At 29.7% G+C, this 8,256-nt stretch overlaps 1 long non-coding RNA gene across 1 annotated transcript; it reads left to right on the top strand.

Annotated features, from left to right (window-relative positions):
• Positions 1-2,010: 2,010 nt before the first annotated feature.
• On the top strand, positions 2,011-3,834 carry LOC141704685 (uncharacterized). The gene is made up of 3 exons (XR_012568035.1): positions 2,011-2,323; positions 2,719-2,806; positions 3,621-3,834. It is a non-coding gene; the product is annotated as an uncharacterized LOC141704685 (long non-coding RNA).
• Positions 3,835-8,256: the final 4,422 nt, after the last annotated feature.

The raw sequence follows: 8,256 nt of genomic DNA on the forward strand, positions 1-8,256 counted from the left end.
TACATACAATGGTGTTAATATTTGATCTATTGTGCAAATCATTAAGGCACAATGTTTAAATTCTGTTAATCACTTGTATAGGTTTGGTTCATACAAGTGTATGCCTTTTAAAACATCATTGTCGAATATCTTTAGCACAATGGTTTATTTTTGTACCAAATATTGTCTAATATAGCTTAGAACAATGGTTTACTTATGTACTAACTATTTTCTAGTATACCTTAGCATAATAGGTTCTTTTATTTTACTAAACAATTGTGTGTCAACATAGCAATGGTTCTATACCTATTGTATTTATTTCGGATAACACTAAGAAAAATAACAATGGTTCTATACCTATTCATTATAAAAAAATAAAACTTATCTTGGATGACTTTATAAGAAAAATCCGGTAAAAGTACTATTTCCTATAATAAGACTCGTTGCTGATGAACAAAATTATTTTTTAAATGATTTTTTGAAAGATCCAACCATACAGATGTTAAAATATATTGATTTTAGTAATCTCAAAAAATTATAAAAAAAATAAAATTTATCTTGCATGTCTTTATAAGGAAAATGCGGTAAAGGTACTATTTCCTACAATGTGACTCGTTCCCGATGAGCAATTTTTTTTTCTAAATGATTTTTCGAAAGATCCAACCGGATGTTAAATTATATTAATTTTATTCATGTGAAAAAATTATAAAAGAATAAAACTTATCTTGGATGACTTTATAAGAAAAATCTGGTAAAAGTACTATTTTTCTATGACGAGACTGGTTGATGATCAACAAAATTATTTTTTAAATGATTGTTTGAAAGATTCAACCTTAGAGATGTTAAAGTATATATATTTTAGTCATGTAAAAAAATTACAAAAAAAATTAAACTTATCTTGAATGACTCTATAAGAAAAATTCGGTAAAGGTACTAATTACCTAAACGAGATTCTTTCCAGAATAACAAAATAAATTTTTAAAATTATTTTTAGGACAATACAATCGTAGAGATGTTAAATTATATTGATTTTAGTCATGTGAAAAAATTATTAAAAAATCAAACTTATATTGCATGACTTTGTAAGTAAAATCCAGCACAAGTACTATTCCCTATGTTGAGATTCGTTCCCGATCAAAAAAATATTTTTTAAATAATTTTTTGAATGATCCAAACTTAGCTTGAATGACTTTAAAAGAACAAATCGGTAAAACTACCAGTACCCTAAACGAGATTCTTTCGCGGATAACAAAGCTATTTTTTAAATTAAAATATCCAACGGTACTGATGGTAAATATCTTGAGTTTAGAAATGTGAAAAAATTATAAAAAAATTCAAATTTATATTGCATGACTTTATAAAAAAATCATGTAAAAGTATTACTCCCTACACGAGATTTATTCACAATCATCAATATTATTTTTTTAACTAATTTTTTTGACAATCTAACCTTACACATGTTAAAGTATAATGATTTTAGTCATGTTAAAAAAATATAAAAAAATTGTAAACTTACCTTGCATAATTTTATAAGGAAAATAAGATAATATGACTAATATTTAGTAAAATTATCAATAATATTTTTTAAAAATAATTATATATATTTTAGTAAATGTTATAATTTTATTTCACTAATATATATTTTAATTTAATAAAAATACTATTTTAAATATACATAATGATTTTAGCTAATATAAAAGTGTTTAGAGGTTCACTAAAATTTTGGCCGACCATATTTTAGCTGGAGATGCTCTTATATGGTAAATTTAATGAATTTTCTTTATAAAATCGTGCAAGATTACCTTGATTTTTTTATTTTTTATAGAAGAATAAAATCACATGATCTCATCTTCTTTATTTTTTTTAATTCACAAATAATTTTTCTATTTACTTTTTCACATCATTGTTTTATTAATATTATTTTATTTTCCGATTAAAGAACAAAATTAATATGCACTGCTTTGTTCCCCGCATAATACTACTAAAAGAAACCCTCCCTTGATATTTTCAATTCCCCGCCTCCCCCAAATATTCCCCCCACCCCTTAAGATCTCTCTTACTCGCCTTTTTTGAGTGTCATTCAACCACTACGATTCAAGCATCTCTCCCTACTTCTTCCACAACTTCAAACTCTCACTCTGAATCACTTAAATCACACCTCTAAATCAAAATCCTTAAATCAAAACCCTAGACTTTGTGAATCAAACCCGTGAAATCAAATCCCTAAATAAAAACCCTTAAATTGAACCCTATCTTTGCAAGATGCATCTGATTGTTGGAACCATATAAACTATTCATAAACTTGTCAGCCGCTCTTTACCCCTTTGTCGCCACTTTAGATTTGGTAATTTTCATCTATATTTCACATATTATGTATATATGTTTGTATAATAACATATAACTCTGTTTGGTTGTTTTTGTATTTGTTACTTTTCTAATTTTTAATTTTTAAACGATGATTGAAAAATTTAGACTCATTACATGTGCCCTGTGATTTGGATAAATTTGTAATTGTCATATGATTAATTTTTCCTTGTAATGGTACTATTGTCTTGTGCGTTGGTTAAGTACACTTGTCAGAAATTAATATTTTTGTTGGTAGTTGTCATTGTAAGTTCATCTTTGGTCTCTTTGTGTCTATGAATACCTCTTGTTTAAGTTGTTTCCCCTGCGCAAATGGTTACTTAATTTGATAAACTACTAACACTTGTTTAACTTGTTGCCTTTTCTGTTTTCCAGGAAATGGAAGCAACTGTTTTAAATGGCAATGGGATAGGGATGGGTCATATTATTGTCATAACTATTTTTTTAGGGTCAACCAAAGCAGGTATAATTTTTTATTCACAGTTTATATTTGGTGTATATGTTTATATGACAGTATAATACATTGTAATGTGTCATTTGGTATGAGTTTATACTTATACATGCTCTTGGAGTAGTAGCAAACTGACGAGGGTGTAAGCCGCCATAAATTTTAGCACCAGTAATTGTGTCGCTGCTATACATTCCAAACTCACTTGTGTCCACACTCCTACTACTTGTTTTCATCTCGTCACTACTAGTACTAGTAGGTACCTACTCAGATACTAATGATAATTGCTTAATTATCAACTATGGTCTTTCAGCTAATAAACTCACTTGCTTAATTTTTGTTATATTACATAGTAATGCATTATAATGTGTCATTACACGTGTCTATGGAGAGCCACGATGAGTTTATACAGGTAGTGGATCCCAATGTTCTACAAAATTGCTCACAAGAATCCTTATCAGTTGTGATTTCAATTACCTGCAAATGCCTTGGCTTACATTCATGGTCGTATTCGTGTATAGCCATATAAGCATTGTGAGCCATTAATATGAATCCTTTTATACACTTTATACTCTGATAATGATTGTATTTACTACTACTGTATTATTTTATTTGCTTCATAAAGTTTCAAATATATTATATACTTTTAAGAGTTTTTATGCTTATATTGCTCATGGATTGCTAGATAAAAACCATTTAAGCTCTAAGTAGGTACCCTCTGTTATGAAACTATCTTTAGCATTTTTCATTCAGTTATTGATTTTGTTTTTTAAGAAAAAAATATGGAGTCATTGAATATGTTGTTCTTTTTTTCCTTCTATTTTTTCAGCATATGCTAGGCTACCCAGTTATTTTCAAGTGGGACGACTAATGCAACATATAGGAGTTGTCGGAAAATAATTGGATCAAGAGCAGGGCTAGAGTAGTTGCCGTAGCATGAAGAAATTGCTTTAAGAAGTTGAAAATAAAAATGTTGTATGTTGCTATTCCTACAAATAAAACTGTTGTATGTTGCTATTTCTACAAATGTTACAAATGAATAAAGATTTGTCTATATGGAATACACAAAATATGAGTTTTACTAGAGCGTTGCAACATAAATTTCAAACAATACTTTCTCTTTTAGCACACCATTGACTCTATTAATATAAGACAACACATCATTTTACAGAAAATGTTGTGAGAATAGAGAAAGGACAACACTTTGTCTCACGGGAATTATTGACTAACACATCATATTACAATATTATTTTATAACTACGCCGTTGTATGGAGTCATTTCAGACAATATATTTTGTTTTTAAAACTGTTGACTATAGGAAAGAAGGACAATATTTCGTCTAAGCGGACCCATTGTGTTAAACATATCAGACATGTGCTGTGCATCTAAGAAATGCATGAATACCATAATCTCTCACAACACTATGTTATAACAGAACTGTTGTGTATACCAACCTTCTAACAACGTTTTCTTGTATCTGCGCTGTTATCTTGTAGTGAGACAGACAACGATTGGGTACCGTTGCATCAGACTGGCGCCTCAATACTTAACGGTATTGAGGGGTATCAGACAATGGTTAAGAACCGTTGTGTCACCCTATTTTCCTTGTAGTGTGCCAATGAGACAAAGTTCGCATCTTCTGTATGATTCAAAATCAAACTTATCCAAGTATTCATGTATATGTAACCCATAAATGTGTTTCTCATTATTATGGCTTAACGGCAATGCTAGAGGTAATGTTTGATTTGAGTCAACTTAGAACATGTAAATTGTTAACTAATTGTGCAACATTATAAGTCTTACCATTAAAATAGAATAAACAACTATTATTTATTTAATTAAAATGAAAACCTTTCTTGTCATGGCAAGAAATTGACTTAATGTATCCGCTAAAGGCAGGAACGTAATAACAATTTATCAAGTTCTCAATCTCGCCTTATGGGTAACATTAGGTATCGAGTTCTTTCAAGTAGAGCAACAACTTTTGCTCCAATTCTAATCATATACCTGAAGCTTGACCATTGGTAGTCTCCTTCTTTAGATCTTCCAGTAAGCTCGATAATTTAACTTCCATTCATCCAGTTATTTCCACAGAAATGACAATCATCTTCTTTAGCAACTTAGGCTTCAAAATCCCTTTGGAATTGTACTTTGGTTTGGCACCGAATAAGATCAAATCTTCACCTCACCTGTCCACTTTCCTTTCCCATTTGCATTCCATTTGTACAGCATCAATATGGACGTAACTCAGTGAGTGTTCTGTCTATCTCATTCCTTTTGTTCTTAACAAACTGAGAAAAGAAATTGTTCAAAGTTCATTTGATCAAATCAAGCCGAGTCTCTAGACCATTCTTAAAACCTAAAATATCAAGGCACATATGCCTATCACCTTTAGAACATGTGGTCCAACCGGATATGATTCTCCCATTAATATAAAAGTATGGTGCCTTATTATTGTCAAATCTTTCTGACGAGCCTATCCTTCAAACATCTTTTGAAGGTGCTCAATCATATCATAAGCATCATTATGCTCTTGTTGCTTCTAAAGCTCAGCACTCATAATTACAAGCATGAGATATGAAATATCAGTTGCATAGTTACTTTGCTTTCGGTAAGCATTTTGTTCTGCACATGTTTCATTCTCAGCTAGAAGAAATAAGAGTGGGGTTTGAGTGACATCCTTGAACCCGAGGACAACCCTCAAGTTCCCATGTCAATCGAGGAAATTATTTCATGTCAGCTTGTCCTTCTCAAGGAATATTACATAGAGAAGTTATTTGTGTTATTTGTCATTTGATATCTACAATATAAAAGTGCATAAAATGACTTAGTCTACAAAAGATCATTAAATTATGTTCAAGTGATTATTCATATATATATTCACAATATATATCTCCCACTATTTTTATCAAATCCATATCCCTAACTATTAATTTGGATAAAATATGTTCTATATCCTTTCTAGTGAGCCAAGATCCATATTTCACCACGCGTTAGGTCAGCTTTGGCTTTTCTCCTAAAACATGATTATTTAGGTAGATAATATTTATCAATTATATCAACTATATAACTCTTGGATAGCTTGGTGGAACAACATTTGTTCATATTTATCTAATAAATCTCGCCAAACTTTATGCCTCTAAGTTCACAATCCTATTGTGATAACATAGTTAAGTCAAACCCAATAGTCAAAAAGTATCAATATACTTCAATACTTCAATAATCATGATCACATCATAAAGAGATTCCCAATTTTTCCTTGAATAAGATACTTCAGATCAATATTTGTCAATGGTTTGATTTTCAGGTAGTGAGGGAGTCACAACAGTCTCGCTTAAAACCCACAACCTTACAAGTTCAATAAACTTGCTTTTAACAAAATTGCCCTATGTCAGAAACAAAGAAAATTTCTATTTTATTTCTTGTTTCATAAACACGAGAATCTCATAATCGTTTTTTCATTTTAAAATCTTGAATCGTGACATGGTGTCATATCTAATACATACATCCTTAATCTAATTAAGCATGCATCTTTATAAACTACTCTACACATACATTCATCATATGCGCATATATATGTAAAGTGCAATAAATAAACATGGTTGGTTATTCCTTCATCATATATGATCTTTATCTAATCATAAAAACCAAATATTGAAAAAAATCAAAAAATTTGAAATTAAATCTGATAACATTCAATCGCAGATTACAGGGCCTAAACGACGTCAAACGCCTTACAGATTTCAATAATTTTGAGGCTCGATTACATATTAAAGAGCATATTCGTTCGCCAAAATATGACACCAGACACAGATTTCAGCAAATCCGCTGTATCCGATTCAGAAACATATCAAATACGATTCTTATAATAAGAACAAACACAAAACATTTATATATTAGTATATATACAGATTATATAATCATCATATGATTATACCACTCTCATGAATATCATATATTCAAAACATATATATACATACACATATATAAATATAACAACATGTAAAACATACAAAATTGCATACATAACAGTCATGTATGCTTCCACTATTAATCTATACTCATAGTTTTGATCTAGAGAAATATGTATATATATTTCGTCATATTTATATAGATGATTTAGTATAACAATTGTTATCAGAGCAGACACAAAGATTAATTCTTTGAGTAGAATCAAAATTTTAGATCAATCAAATTTGTTTTTATATAATTTAATTTGACTGGTTTTACATAAGCGATCGTAAAGATACTGTTTTGATATTACTCACATGTGTGATCTGTTGGGTTTCGAGCACATAAACGCAGCGGAAACAGTAATTAAAAATGTAAAAAAAATTAGAATTTTTGAAACCCACCGCAGGATCCATGCGAAAAATATATATTTAATTCATAGATCTGATTGTTTACCTTAAGAAGCTTTACCAATTGGTTGACTAATGGAGATCCAAAGCTTGTTCAATCACCACGCATCCCGCTCTCGCGATCTATGCTCTATCAGTATCCACACGAATGCTTGAACTCAAGGATTGGATGTGTACTAGCACAAACCCGTTTCTTCTTGCTCTCTCTATCTTCTCTCTTGGTGGCTAGGGTTTTAGTAAAAGTCTTGCACCCCCAAAAAATCAGCTACACAAGAGATATTATATAGAGAGTAGAAAAATGAATGATAACTCTTAACTAATTAAGAGTTATTATTAATTCGAAATTCCTATTTGTATTATAATTAAGTATCACTTAATTATTTAACAAATAAATTTCATAATTAATATTAGTAAATTTGAATATCAATATTTATCTAATTATTTAAGTCAAACTTAATTAATATTATAAATAATTCAAAATACCTTAATTTAATTTAAATCTAATTTAAATTAAATAATCCTTCAAGCATTCTTTGTTTGTGATCCTATAGGTTATTATTACATTGGCACCAAATTTTAAATCTAATTTAAAATCGTAAACAATGAGCGACATCAAGTAATACATCATATCTACCCAAGTAATAATAATTGAATCGGTGATCGATTAAACATTTCGTGAATAATGTATAATGGAATGTAATCCTTTTATCCACATATTATAGATTAAACTAGATGCATGTAATGTGTCATCCTCATAAATATTTAATCCAGGTTTCCTTGATTAATGGGTAGACTATTATATCAAATCAACATTTGAGCGTGACCACGCATTTCGTAGTCTAGCTCACACAAGAGGCCAATAATATCACTCCTAAAACAGGAGGGTTAAATCCCTTCTATATCATTCATATTTCTCATACGATTCATAATATATCCAATGTCCACTTTTATCATTACACGGTCAAAGATAACTTTTAATGGAATCAATGTATACTAATTCTCGTATAGAAATATAATGACTTCAGCTCTAAGGATCATTACATCATTATCACTGTGAAATTACTTATGATACAACAGACATGTAAAATCTCACATCGGGTCTG

Source organism: Apium graveolens, unplaced genomic scaffold (genome assembly GCF_009905375.1).
Source record: "Apium graveolens cultivar Ventura unplaced genomic scaffold, ASM990537v1 ctg8129, whole genome shotgun sequence".
NCBI lineage: Eukaryota > Viridiplantae > Streptophyta > Magnoliopsida > Apiales > Apiaceae > Apium > Apium graveolens.